Raw genomic sequence first — 14,716 nt, 5'->3', positions numbered from 1 at the left:
TAAGAGCGAGAGAGAGCAGGAGACAGAGAGAGAGAGAGTGAGAGTTGGACGTTGCGTCCGTCAGCTTTTAATTTTGCAAACTTTAGTGGGACAAGTCGTACTGCCGTACTTTGATGTGAAAATGCGGGGCGAATGTGTACATGTCGGCAGGTCTGCAAATACATTGTAAGCTCCACAGCACAAAAAGACAGTGGCTGATTCTTTACCAGGACTGTGGTCAATGGGTCCAGGGGCTGGGTCTCCTGTCCTCTGTGGGGTGATGGCACACATATACTGTAAAAGTGAATGATATATTCAATGACGGCTGAGGTTTTCTGATTCACAGGCAAAGACAAATGAAACCGGATGATACCCAGCCAAACAAATTGTAACGTCGCAGGAATACACAAACATTATGCTGTATGGGCACAGAAAACAGGAAATCTGAGTGAGTAGACATTGCCCGCTCACACAATAACACATGCAGCACATACCTGATCTAATATAGACTGCATGCGAGACTGTTGGCCCTTATTTCCATAAAACAGGAAGGACCACTCTTTCGATCTGATGCACAGCCCCCCCTCCATGGCAATTTGGACAATTATACAGTCACGCTTGTGTTGTAAAGCCTTATATCGGCGGAACTCTTCTTTCAGCTGCAGTTTCAGGGACGAGTCTTCATTACGTTCTTCAACCTAGGCGACGAGGAAGATAGTAAGGAGGCTTACATTTCTGCTTCTGGGAGAGATTTTATGGTTTCATTTTATTATTTTAATACTTTTTTGATGGTTGCCTAAGGTATATATAATTTCCATTGGGGGAACTATATCATTTGGCTTAAGCTCATCTCAGGGTTGGATATGCAAAAAAATTGATTATATGTAGGACTTTTTATGTAGACAAAGTGGTAACTACATTCAAGTAAGACCCCTGCTGCACAAATTATACCAGGTGACTGACTGTTTGGCACATATATCAAATAAATTAGTAAAATGTCTATTGCTTGTTCTTAGTCACAAAACCAACCTCGAAGCAAGAAGCTCTGAAGAGGAGCCTCAACACATTTTCTGTGTTCTGCTTTTTGGGCTGTGGAAAGTTTAGCTTCCGCTTCAGCTTCTCGACCACAAAAAGAACCAGCTCGTTTCTGGAGAGAAACGAGCCATCCCCCATAGCCAGAATCACCAGCTTCAGAACCATCGCCTGCGTGGATAGATCCCCTGCGGACGAAACAAAACAAAATCATGAGCGACAGAAGCACTGATTTCTCATAAATCACACACAAAGAACACTGAGCAAACATGGAGTGGGTGTTCTCAAACGAGTTGAGGGCTTTCTTTTTACCTGGGCCAAGGAACGGACATCCTCGTGCACGGAGGATGGACAAGAGCTGCTGCAGGTTTTGGTGCTGCTGGGTGACTTCAGTGGCGGTGCGCTTTCTCGTAGATTGCACCACCATGCTCTGAGTTGTGCTGCTCAGACCCATCCCTAGTGAAATGACACATGAGTCCAGTTTGGTGAGCAAGTAGGTATGACAATGGAATAGTTTAACTGTCCAGAATTTGTAGTTGCATTCTAGGTTGGTTGTTCCTAAAACAATTTTGGACAGGCACTAAAGTGTGAACTTGACTATTTTAAATTGGAGTTTATTCTTGCACACATCAATAAGCTGGAATCAAATATCTTCAACTACCACCATACAAAAAAAAGTCCCTCCAACCTCAATGACAAGGAAGGTGCAGTTCACTCTGCACAGTTTCCCAGTTCCATACACTGATTTATATGTTGTGGCCCGGTACAGTTTTACAACTGACTGCCACATATTGATTTTATTTTTACTAGTTAAAATAGATCACATCTTATTTAATTGTAGAGCTGCATATTCATTATGTTGTTGCCGTCAGGCAGAAACCTTGTATCGCAATGTTTAATTGTTTTGTTTCTGTAATTTAACGCCTTACTTTGTCATATAACAGTGTCACACACAATTAGCAACAATAGTTGTGAGCTTATATATCTGCTATTTTTACAAATTGATTGATTGATTGATTGATTTCATTTAAGTCTGCCTATGGGTTTTATAAATACTAGACCATACCCGGTGAAGGGCGCAGGCGAAAGTAGTTAATGCACGTCCTGTCACGCGGTTTCTCCCCCGCGCGCGCCCCGTCGTGGTGCCCCCCTATTTTGGGGTACCAAAAGCGTGGGACAAAAAATTCCAAAAGTGAAAAAGAAAAAAGAAAAAAATTCAACATTTCTTTTTTATTTTCCTGGGTGTTCCCCGGACCCCCTGGGGGCCCGCGCACCCCTGTGGAACATGGCAGACCCCTTCGGCTGTTTGTTTTAATATTATAGGAGGGTGTTGTGATGTATTTCATATAAATGTAATTTCAGTAATGCATTGAAGCTGGTATTGAGGCGGTACTAAAAGAGGCGGTACTAAAAGAGTATTTGTGGTAGTAGTTGAGTAAGTATTGTTACTCAATGTATTTACGTGAAAGTGTTTTTAATGACTTTATTAGCTTTAAAGTTTTTTTTACAGATTTTTAAGTATTTTTACTGTTTTTATCAACTTTTAGGTATTTGTAGTGTTTTTATCAACTTTTAGGTATTTGTAGTGTTTTCATCAATCTTTAAGTATTTTTACTATTTTTTTCAACTTTTCAGTACTTTTAAGTATTTTTACTCATGTTGAGTACTCTGAAGTATTTTTACTCAAGGTATTTGAGTATTCTCTCCGTCCCTCTCTCTGTCTCTCTCTCCCCATCTCCCTATCTCCCTATTTTCACAACGCATCGCGACGCATTGAGAGCTTGTAGATCGGCTATTTCCAATTGATTGCAACCTTTATTGTGAAGGAACGACCGGAAGTGCTAAGCTATTCAATTGCGTGTGACATAACACTGTGAGTTGCTACATCGTGATATTGTGTCACAGAAACCCAGCAAAGTCCCCAAAATAACACTGTTCAACGGGCTAATTAGTTAGCATTGATGACATTGACCACACTAACGTTCATACAGGTTGTTGATAAGATGTTTAACGTAGCCGTTTGAGTGACGACAGCTGCGTTGTGTAACATTAACGTTAGCCGCATGCTAACACTACCCGTGGCTTAGCTCCACACTGACGGCCCATTATAGGCAGCTGTTGCCTTAAACCCAACTAACGGCAACACAGTATTGGACATAAGCATTCACATACATGCTTTAGACAGTATTAGCAACAACCGGTAGTTTGTTTACATGGCGCGGGACGTCGCGGGTGGCAGCGCGCCGACATCCGTCGGGCGGCGCGGCGATGTTGGGGTAAAGGCCCCACTCCCAGGCGAGGCTTATGCTTGCGCTAGGCCGCAACTTCCGCGTGGCCGCTGCCTCGTCTCCTTCGTGTCTTGTGACATTTGTAATGGACAGAAATGTAAGTTGGGCTTGTTTGTGTGAGAATATTACCACATTGGTTCGAAATGTGTGCTTATTTCAGCATTTAGGAGGTAACTGTGCGTGAGCTGTGTGAAGCGAGCGAGCTGCTGATTTCAATGGCGGCCGCGGCGTGTGGAATTGTAGACAGTCAGAGTGGGCGGGGTCTCGGTGTTGCCATGTCGGCGTACTGTAAGCGCTGTAGGGCCAACGACTGGAAGAACGTTCATACAGGTTGTTGATAAGATGTTTAACGTAGCTGTTAGCCGTAGCATGCTAATTGCTAACGCTACCCAGTTGCAAATTTGGGGTTAATGCACGTCCTGTCGCGCGGTTTCTCCGCCTCGCACGTCCCCGCGCGTCCCCCCCCCCGGCCCGCGGTCACCCCTCCCCACGGGCGTATATATATATATATATATATATCAGCACGGAGAATGGCGTATGCATGTTACTCGCCTGGCCCGGGCCGTCTGGTCATGTGTTTACTTTCCACAGAAAGAATTGTAGACGTAGTCAGAGAGTGGGCGGGGTCTGGGTGTTGCCATGTCGGCGTACTGTAAGCGCTGTAGGGCCAATGTTGGTGGTATAGGGTTCGTTTGGTTTGGCCTCGTTTTCATAGACCTCGCTGCTTGTTTCTCTCGCGAAACCTGGCAACGACGCATGCGCAGTTAGATCGGAGTCCCAAGACCCCATCCACCGTCAGGTTACTAGAATTATAGTAGGATTGAACCAATGAAAAGTATCAACAAGAGCTTGTGACTAAATAATAACTACACTGGATCCGTTTGGAACACAGCTTTTTTTCCCCAATTTTTGAAAAGTAACAGTTTTGGGCGTGCAAGGGAGTTAGTCATCAAGATATGAAGGAGCTGCTTCATACTGCATACTTGCATACTTTTACTAAATTACCATTTGACCAAAGCATCTCTATATATCAGATATGAAGGACAAAGCCATCACAGCACCCTCACACAGACCCTCACTACAGCAAACCTACATTGCAGCATTAACCACTTGAACCCTCTAGTCTTAGTGAAACGGACCTGAGTTGCAACTGTACTTGGGCCTCTTTTTTTCTGGTTCATCTGTGCATGGCTCACATCTTTGCACACTTGGAAGAGAAACAGAGAGTGGTTGAGTCAGGGTGATGGAAGACGTTGAGGCTCTGGTAGGTGATGGCTGTAAGATGGGGGGAGTGGCAAGGTTGGATAACAGGGGGGAAGGTGGTCTTGGGGACACAGTGGCAGCTGCAGCCAGTGGTACTCTGTTCTCTCCATCTGTGTTCCTGTCTGAACAAGACATGGAGAGAATAATGGGGTTAACGGATTCCTGCCAATTAAAAGCTGGAGCAAACCAAGAGCTAAACAAATAAATGAACAAATAGATTTTAACAGATTAAAGGAGACATCCGTTCATTTTCAGTGTTATCTTTAACTCATTGGCTGCCAGCTTTTTGAATTTTTACCTACAGCTGGCTGCCAGACTTTTTCAATGAGAAAAAAAAAGCACTTAGGAGCCGAGATACATAATTTTTAAGTTTTCAGTTATAAGGAAGTGTCTGGGAGCAAAACTCTTCGGAAAATCATATCTCCTTGGTCTTTGGGTTTTTTTGAAAAATTAAAAAAAAAAAAAAAAAAAAAAAAAAAAAAAAATTATTTTGAAAAAATTTTTTTTTTGAAAGAACGCAGATCTGCGTCAATGGCAGCCAACGGGCTTTTGCGCAAATGAACGCAGATCTGCGTCAATGGCAGCCAATGTGTTAATGTGTTGCTTAGCACTCACCAACATTGAAAGGGTCGTTGCGTTAATCTCATTGAGTCCGTTTCGTCCCGTCTAACGACCCCCTCCGTCGGCATAATGGAGGCACGACGATAGCCCAAATTCGCCTATTTTAACAAATGCAAAGTCTGTTTTTGTTCTCCTAGTAGTCATTGTGGAGTCTCATGATACCATAACAGGCGCTGAAAGTGCCGACGAGCTAACTGCTAATGCACAACGAGCTAATGCTAGTTGCTTATTTCCCTGCCTGGCAACACGAGTTGCCAGGTACTGGGAGAGAAATAAGCAACTAACGAAACGGACTCAATGAGATTAACGCAACGACCCTTTCAATGTTGGTGAGTGCTAAGCAACACATTAAAGATAACACTGAAAATGAACGGATGTCTCCTTTAAGAGTTAAGTTATTTGGTCTCATTTCTAACTGAAAACAACCCACCACTCCATGGTATCTACAAAATACACTTTGGTAACACTTAACTTAATTAATAATGCACTTATAAAGCATTATAATACTTGTTATAACTGTTTATAAATCATGTATGACAACTTCTAACAATATTTATAATGCATTATAAGCTCAGTGGAACACCATATTATAACTACCTTCACTTAGTTATAAAGTGTCTTTGTTATAAGTTGTTCTGCATAATTATAAACATTTTTAATGAGTGTTATGAAGCATTCCATTATAAGTTAATTATAAATGTGATTATAATGCATTACAGACCCGACCTTTAAGTAAAGTGTTACCTAGTTATGTGCTGTTGCATGTATTATGTATACAATGTATTATACACTTATACATTATATTATTTTAACCCGGGTTGGAGTGGGTTTGGCAGCCCAAACGGTGGTAAAACCTGCAAGGGGGGTTTAAAAATCCATCAAGGCAGAATGAGATGTTCTTTCCTAGCAGCAATGATGACGACGCAACACACAGAAGAATGCCCACTTCTGGTCAGACGAAGGAGGAGCCAGGCCCAGAGTCAACCCACAGTGCCTAGAGCCTCCTCGTGTCGCCAACACTTGCTGTTAACATCTCACCTGCCACCCTAACCCCTAATTAGCACTGTCTCCAACTCCCCTCAAGAGACAGTGGAGGCAGTAGCATGCCACTTGGACACAGACCGGGGTCTGATCAAACTCGGTCGGGTCGCCTGGAGGAGGGTGTCTGTTGCAAGACCCGAAACACCCAGTGACTCCAGGAAACAACATTGATGATGTGTCCAAGTGTGTGCATCAGTAGATGTTTTGTTTAAAGTTAGAATACTTCTTAAACCTTGTTATAAGTTGTCATGCAAGTGTTCTGATGCCTTATTAGTGCAGATAATGCATTATAAATGTGGTTATAACGCATTAGGCTATAGACCCAACCTTAATATATAGTTTTACCGACACTTTCAAATCGATTCATACTACGTTACTAAGTATTTTTGGGTCAGATGAGCTTAGATCAGTGCACAACTGGTAAAAAAAGAGAAAAAAAGGAAAATAAAATATAATATCGCATTGACTGGACACAAGTTTGAAAAAGTATTACTGATGTGTGAATAAATCACACAAATCAACCAGGCATGGTGTGCAAAAGTCTTTAGGGACCTTCCAATTTACAATTCAGTACACTCTTAATCCAGATGATTTACAGTAAGCACGGTAAACACAAGGTAATGCATCAAATGCATAGAGACAGTGTAGTGCCTGAGTAATCTAGGATCATAGGTAAACCAAGACCCAGCTAGCATCAGTCTAAGCATTATAATATCACAAAATAAATATGTACATTGGAACTATATAAACTATAGGATGCCGGGTCAACAAATTAACCTTTCATCTGTCTAAATAACATGCCATCTAAATAAAAATGTTACCTTTAAATAAGACTGCATGGTAGTCAAGGCTTGGACAAGTGCTAATGACCTTCCACACCAAGCACTATACCATAGCTATATCATTTAGTTGTTTTGTGAAGTTTTTCATTGATTGATTGAATACTTTATTAACACGTTGCAAATAGTATGGCGAGTATAATTCAACAAGCTATGCTAAAAGTATAACAAACAAATCCCATGGGACTTGTTTTCATTGTGGAAAACAAACAATATCTTCAAAGTTATAGTAACTATACAGGGCTCATTAGTATTAAAACATATGTAAAATTATTGCTACCTTGCAGCAATTGCAGGATCTCTCGTTGCTTGTTTACCAGACTGCAACATTCATTGGTCCACTAAAAACAGAAAGAAAAAATGCTATTTTTGTAAACCACTTGCAACCCACCTTCAATATTCTGGAGGGGAATATTAGCCAAAAATAGCAGATCTAAAAGCTCACAACGTGTTGGCAAGGAGATTTGGCATAGACAAAAAGTGGTCCAACAAAGTACAGAGCCAGCTCAGGTCCAGTGTATGACGAAGGACTATTTCAGGATGAACTAGAAAAAGTGCTCCTCGGAGCACAGGTCTCCGCCAGGTCAGGTATGTTATTGTGGGCCAGCAATGTTTGGAATTCAGTCATTATAGAGGTGAGTGGAATCTGTTGAAGTTGAGGGATTAATGTTGATGAAGATATTGCACAATCTGGATCGAATATTAAAAAATCTGAGAGATCCGTCTTGATCACATGACTATAGACATGTGTACGGATTTGTGTTGTTTGGACAAAACGTGAAGGAGTAATATGTTTATTTATTTTGTTGCAAAAAGTCTCCTGGTTGTGCTATAATAGGCCAATGTGAATGTTGGCATTTCTTCTTCCTCTGCCTTTCACGACAGTCGAACATATCGTTCATGATTTGAGGCTTTTTTTTTAACGAGCCACTCCTGCAAACTTTAGATGCCCATCTTAGCCAATCACAATGAATTATGACAAATCTGACAGATCCGTCTTGATCACATGACTATAGAAATTTGGCCTCCTGGTGGCGCTGTAAAAGGCAGATGTGGGAGTGTGTATGCACAGTTTCACGCCAATTGGTTTAACAGTGCCGAAGACTAGCTGTCCAAAGCCGGACGGACGGACACACGGACAGGGGGCAAAACATAGTCTCGGCCACGCCTTCAGCCTGGCGGAGACAATTAAAAGCTCCATGATACGATTACCCTCCCATCCCTAGCAGTGTGGGGGCTACAGCACCTGTTGTTTGAGCAGCAGTAATCTTTCGACCTCATCCAAGGCAGCCAGATAGGAAATGTTAACATCCTGCAGTTGTTTGCGCAGCATGTCATCTTGAACAGAGACAGAGTGCTCCTCTTGGTGCTGTTCTACAGTGACACAAAAAGGTTTGAAATACATCTATTATCTAATTTACATTCTCACACTTCTCCTACATTGTGTCCACTACTTTGCAATGCTGACGTTTGTACATACTTTATTTGCTATCTGAGGACAATTCTTGATTATGAATCAATCAATACATACATAAAACAAAGCATTTACCCTTGTTTGATGTTATTTTTCTTTTTTTGCCACGTTGTTCTTCACTTGCCATATTATCACCATCCTGACGGAAAACAACAAAATGTTATCACCAGAAAACTGTTGAAGTCATGAATATCCAGGGCCGTGTAAGAACCCCCTAAGGGGCCTCTGCTCACACTGAAACACACAGATGAATGGCTCGTGGCTTCCCTGTACAACTGAAAAGGCTTTTAACACCCCCATCTGAAAGTATTTGGTACCAGGGACCCCAATACAAGCTTTACGATCTACCAGGGGTTGCAATGCATTTTAGGTCGGATACCAATGATATCCAATCAGGAGAAAACCCCATACAGGATAAAGAATACATACGTGAAATTGGAAGTGATGACACAAAGAAATGACACATTTGGAACTGGATCACTATCAAATTGAAGTTGATAAATGGGTACTCTCTCTGAAAGAGCTATTTATTTTCACTTGAGTATTTCCAACATTTAATACTTTTACTCCTACTCCATTACATCTCAGAGGCAAATATTATACGTTTACTCCACTATAATTATTTGAAAGCTTTAGTTACTAGTTACTTGTATAGAGTTTACTATTGCAAAACGTATTAATAACTTGAGCCCTATTATGTACTTTGGCTGTTTGAAAATAGCAGATGTGTTGTGAGCTTGTACATCTGCTCTAGTTTTCTAAAGGCGTTTCTATTTACTGTTCAGTGCTTAGATCCGGTCTAAATAACTTTAGTTACTAATCGCATTGTGAGCTTGTAGATTGACTATTTTCAAAAGCATCTTGAAAATAATTGAAAATGTGGCGACTTTTTGAAACATTTCAACAACACAAATCTAGTATGGGGGTCCCTGGCAAAGTATTTTCAGATGGGGGTCTGCAGCCAAATACATATTAATTTGGGAGTTTTGAATATGAAGATGTTTGAAAACCACTGACTTACTGTGCGTTATTTTTTTTGTATTATTATTACAATAATAATAATACATGTAAACCAAGTCATACTGCAGTGAGAGTGACGTTACCATTTCAGGAGATTCAGTCTGCTGAACAGCTGCACGTCCAGTGCTTCTGAAATTTGAAATTTTGAAAAAGAAAGGAAGAAAAACATTCAAAATAGGTACAACAATAATAGCAGCTGCTGAATGCTGCAGCCTTTCCTTCAAAAAAAATCCCCCGTAGACATGGCAGGACCTACTTTCTGTCAATGTAATCAGTGCAGGTGATTATGTTGTCCTGCATACCATCTGTTTTGAAATTGCACATAATGCAGGAGGACGTTGCGTTATTGAAAACAAACTGTATTTGTTTATTGACAGAAAGCAGCTCATAACATAACAGTGGATTTGTTATGAAACAAAAACTTTACAGATTAGATACAGAGAGGATAACCCAAGCTTTTCATATAGCTGCAATATTGATGAGTTGGTATTGCAACTGCCAGCATTATAGCATCCAAGTTGCTTGTAGCTACATGCATTAACCACTTTAACCTCGCATCCCTGGACATGTCATTATGGGCCAACATTTTTTAAAGTACCAAAAGTAAAAGTACTCATTATGCAGAATGTCCCATTTCAAGTTCTCAAATGTATACAAATCTTTTGAAAACAGCAGATCTACAGATCGGCTATTTTCAAATGGCCGAAATGTATATAGCATTGGTTCTCAAAGTGGGGTCCGGGGACCCCCAGGGGTCCTTAGGGGGGATACCAGGTGGTCCCCAGCCAAATTAGTTACTAAAGCATCACAATCATTTTAACTCCTTTATCCATATGTTATACTTTGGCTATTCAAAAATAGCAGATCTACAAGCTCATAGTGCAGCAACAAGTACTGCACTATGAGTTTGTAGATCTGCTATTTTAGAAAAATCGTGAAAATGTGTGCAAATCTTTAAATCCTTCTTTTTTTAAAGGGTACATTTTTAAAGGCAACACAAATCTTTGCTTCTGGGGGTCCCTGGCACAGCATATTTTCAGCGGCTACATATCAATTTGGGGGTCCTTGGCACGAAAAGGTTTGAGAACCACTGGTATAGGGCTCAAGTAATAATAATCAAAACCTTCAAAGTAACTAACTAAAGATGTCAAATAATTGTAGTGGAGTAAAAGTACAACATTTGCCTCTGAGATGTAGTGAAGTAGAACAAGACAAGTATTGGAAATTGGAAATACTCAAGTAAAGTATTGTACTTTAGTGTTCAGTGCTTAAGTAAATGCACTTAGTTACTTTCCACCACTGACTTAATAGTATCTAGTTACTTTGTAGATTTTGATTATTACAAAACACCCTTTAACCACTTCAACCTTGAACCCAGCTCAACTTGAATTAGCTTTGTTTGTATCAACATTCGCTAGAGCAGAGCTACAGCTACAAACGTCGGATGTTGCTTTGTATCTTCATGTCGCTGGCTTCCATTGAAATTGAACGGTAGCATAGCTTAGCATGTATCTTTTTATCTGTCCGTGTGAAAGCAGTAGCGTAGCTACATTTACATTGCAGTAAACAAGACTTCATTTCACCATAAAAGGCCAACTTTCAGCATCACAAACCCCACTGGACCTTTGCTAACTTATGTGTCTGATATTATGTTTTAATAGCTCTTTAATACATCTTGTTGCACAGATTTACCAACAACACGTCGCGTCGCTCCCACCTCCCAGAGTCACCTGGAGTTGCCAGGTTGTGTGAGAGAAATAAGGAACAACGTCTATGAAAACAAGCCCAAAAGAAGTGACTTTTTTTAGGCTATTTTGCTTTCAAAAGGAAACAAAATATCTTGGAAAAATGAGGTAATTTTGGAACATTTTTAAACATTTTAACAACACAAATCCTGGCTCAAAATATTTTCAGATGGGGGTCTGTGGACAAATACATATAAATTTAGGGGGTCCTTGACATGAACATGTTTAAGAACTACTTGTTTAAACGACATTTGGAAACAAGCCCAAACAAGCAACTACACATTAGAAACAACTAGCCCAAAATAAGCAACTACCCTTTAGAAACAAGCCCCAAAAAAACGCAACCAGAGTACAATGAAAACAAGCCAATGGCTTTCTTGTGTTTTTTAATTCCTATTAGCTGACCTTGTATTGAACTGTACTTTCATGTGCTTTTTTCCCCTGCAAACTTCTAATCAAGTATTCAATGAATCAGTCAAAAAACCTGCAACTACCAATATTTACAAGCAACTTTACAGAAAAACAAGCCCAAAGTCGCTTATAATAAGCGGACCTGGCAACCCTGGACACGCGCTGTGTAACTTCCTCTGACCTGAAAGAAACGGTAACGCCCTCTGGTGGCCCGGTGGAGCTATGTCTCTATATGTGGAGGAGCATTCATTTATGAAATGAAACATTCAGTCTGAATGTGTCCAGTAATTCGCAACTACTACCAATACTTTTGTATTTGAAACTTTACATTTCTCTAAATATTATAAACTCTCAGGACAGCCTAATACAAATATAATTTATGAAAAGGCTACAGTGAAGTCGGACTGAATGACTGAAACGTTTTTTCTTTTTTAACTCTCTTGGTTATTATCTGGCACAGTAGTTGTGTGGATTAGCAAACTGGACATTAATGTTTCCTTTTCGCGTGGGAATTACTGGACATTTAGACTGAATGTTTCATTTATCCTCATCTTGCGCTAATGCACGCAACTGTTTTGCCAGGTTTTATTTTTGTACTTGTTTCTCATAAGTGTGCATCCGTTGTCTGTCAACAACAGTAGTCTGTGCGCCTTGACTTCAGTGCGCTGACTCTCTCCCCACCCGCCCCCCGCCCCCTTGCGCTTCAACTACATGCAAAAAGGCCGTTCGCGGTCTGGTCTGGGCCTGGAAAGGATACGGAAACGGTGCATCAATGTATTATTTGGTTGAAAGTTACCGGATACAGTAGGCGGGCTTTAGACCAGATGTGAGTACTGAGCAGCAAATAGAAAAGAGCTTTCTCACAGAGCCATGTGTATCTCTGCAGTATATCCACTAGATGGAACCATTACTACATAAAACGGACCATATTTAACACATTTGTGCGTTAATTGTTCTAGAAATGGATCTCATCTTCATATTGGACATACTAAATCATCACAATACACCTGAATATTAAGATTAACTTGCATCCATTATAATATAAAGTAGGCTATTAGCTGACCACTAATTTGCAGCTAAAACGATTTATTTGCACGTTTTAAATCTAATATTATCTGTGAAATATGTAGCTACCAGAAACTTTTAGGAAAGAAATTAGGCTCAAGCAGCTGTCAACTCTCATCCACAAGTTACAAACATGTAGAGCTCTATATCACATTAAAGAGCTATTTAACACTTTTACTGAACACTTTATAGCAATGATTATTATCACACTATAGAACTATTTAACACTGTTACTGAACAAACACTTTATAGCAATGATTACTATCACATTATAGAGATGTAACACTGTTACTGAACAAACACTTTATAGCAATGATTAATTTAAAAAAAATATACTTTTGAGTATTTACTTGAGTATTTTGTTTAGTGGTGGACATGCAGTCAAGTACTGTACTTAAGTACAATTTTGAAGTACTTTTACTTTACTGGATTATTTCTAATTTTCAGTACTTTTACTTCTACTCCACTACATCTTCAGAGGCAAATATTGTACTTTTACTCCGCGACAATTATATGACAACTTTAATTACTAGTTACTTTGTAGATTTTGATTATTATTATAAAACATACACTTCAGCCATAGCCTATACATTTCGGCCATCATTTGAAAATAGCCGATCTATTCTAGTTTTATACATTTGAAACAACACTTTTGTACTTTTACTTAAGTAGCCTACATTTTGAATTCCGGACTTCTACTTGTAAAATAGTATTTCTACATTGCAGTATTGATACTTTTACTTAAGTAAAAAAAAAAGAGTACTTTTACCCACCACTGCTTATGGGCGTGGTTACGTGGTTCCCTAATGTTCCCTCTTCAGTTGAGTTCAATCAGAGGTTATTCGTGTCTGCGCAGCTTTCTGTTCTCATACAAATCACTTTCTTCTAATCACTTTCGTTTCGATTAAAAACCATGGTGAGTGACACATTGTAACACTTTTACACTGATCACTGCATGCACGTCACGTGATTGATTGATTGACTTTATTAACAGTTTGCAAAAACAATCCAATGGTGGCACAGATTTATAGGCCTACACAATAATGCTAAAAGGATAACCCAGATAAGCCCTCAGGGCTTGTTCCCATTAAGGTCCTGTGTATTCAATTCATAATAGATTACTTGGCTTCATGATTACCTTTTTATTTATTTTTTTCTTTTTTTTCTTGATTACTTGTTTTGTGTGTGGAGTTGAAAAAAAGCTTGTGTAGAGACTCGATCTCTTTTGATCGTTAGGCCTACTTTACATTGATGCCAGAGAGTTAGAATAAAACATCCTTTTGGCCATCAAGGGGGATTTATCCTGCGTTGTCATGGTTTCTGTTGTTGGCTCAGATTTGATTTAGCTTCCAGTTCCAATCGAAGGGCTAATTTAAAAAGCCAGAATTATAGGCCTACTTCGTTCGTTTGGGGGTGTGGCTCGCCAAAAAATAGCAGATCTACAAGGGCGTTGTGAGCTTGTAGATCTGCTGTTTTTCGGCGAGCCACACCCCCGTACATGGATGGATTATAAATCAGGGTATAATTGTGGAAAGTTTCGCAGTGATGATGTTTTAAATGCAACTAGACAGCTGGTGGAATAAATCTTCAATTTCATTTTTTATAAAAAAATAAAACAACTGTTTTTCCATCACATAATTATTTGATGGGCTTTTAGGTATATTTCATATTATTTAGTTGCATTGTTAATGTGTTACTTTTACTTTTTACTACTGGAGTATTTCCGATTTTCTATACTTTGACTTCTACTCAACTACATCTCAGAGACAAATCTCAGAGACTTAAAATACACTTTTTTTGCAGTGGTGTAATGGTGATGTTTTTCCTAACCTCGCATCACCAGTCTTTCCACCTATGTTTTTCCCCAGTTGAAGGTAATTTAATGATGTCACATGCACGCACGAGCACGTAGCGCAATGCGCGCACGCGCGAGCATGC

At 39.8% G+C, this 14,716-nt stretch overlaps 1 long non-coding RNA gene across 1 annotated transcript; it reads right to left on the bottom strand.

The window, feature by feature from the left end:
• Positions 1–206: 206 nt before the first annotated feature.
• Positions 207–1,084, bottom strand: LOC311039865. Its single transcript, XR_014600207.1, has 3 exons — positions 1,009–1,084; positions 474–677; positions 207–273 (listed from the first exon to the last, which is right to left on the bottom strand). It is a non-coding gene; the product is annotated as an uncharacterized lncRNA (long non-coding RNA).
• Between the last annotated feature and the right edge of the window lie 13,632 nt (positions 1,085–14,716).

Source organism: Gymnoscopelus microlampas (genome assembly GCF_963454915.1).
Source record: "Gymnoscopelus microlampas genome assembly, chromosome: 23".
Taxonomy (NCBI): Eukaryota; Metazoa; Chordata; class Actinopteri; order Myctophiformes; family Myctophidae; genus Gymnoscopelus; species Gymnoscopelus microlampas.
The sequence above is the reverse complement of the archived record's forward strand: the minus strand, read 5'-3'. Positions and strand labels throughout refer to the sequence as shown.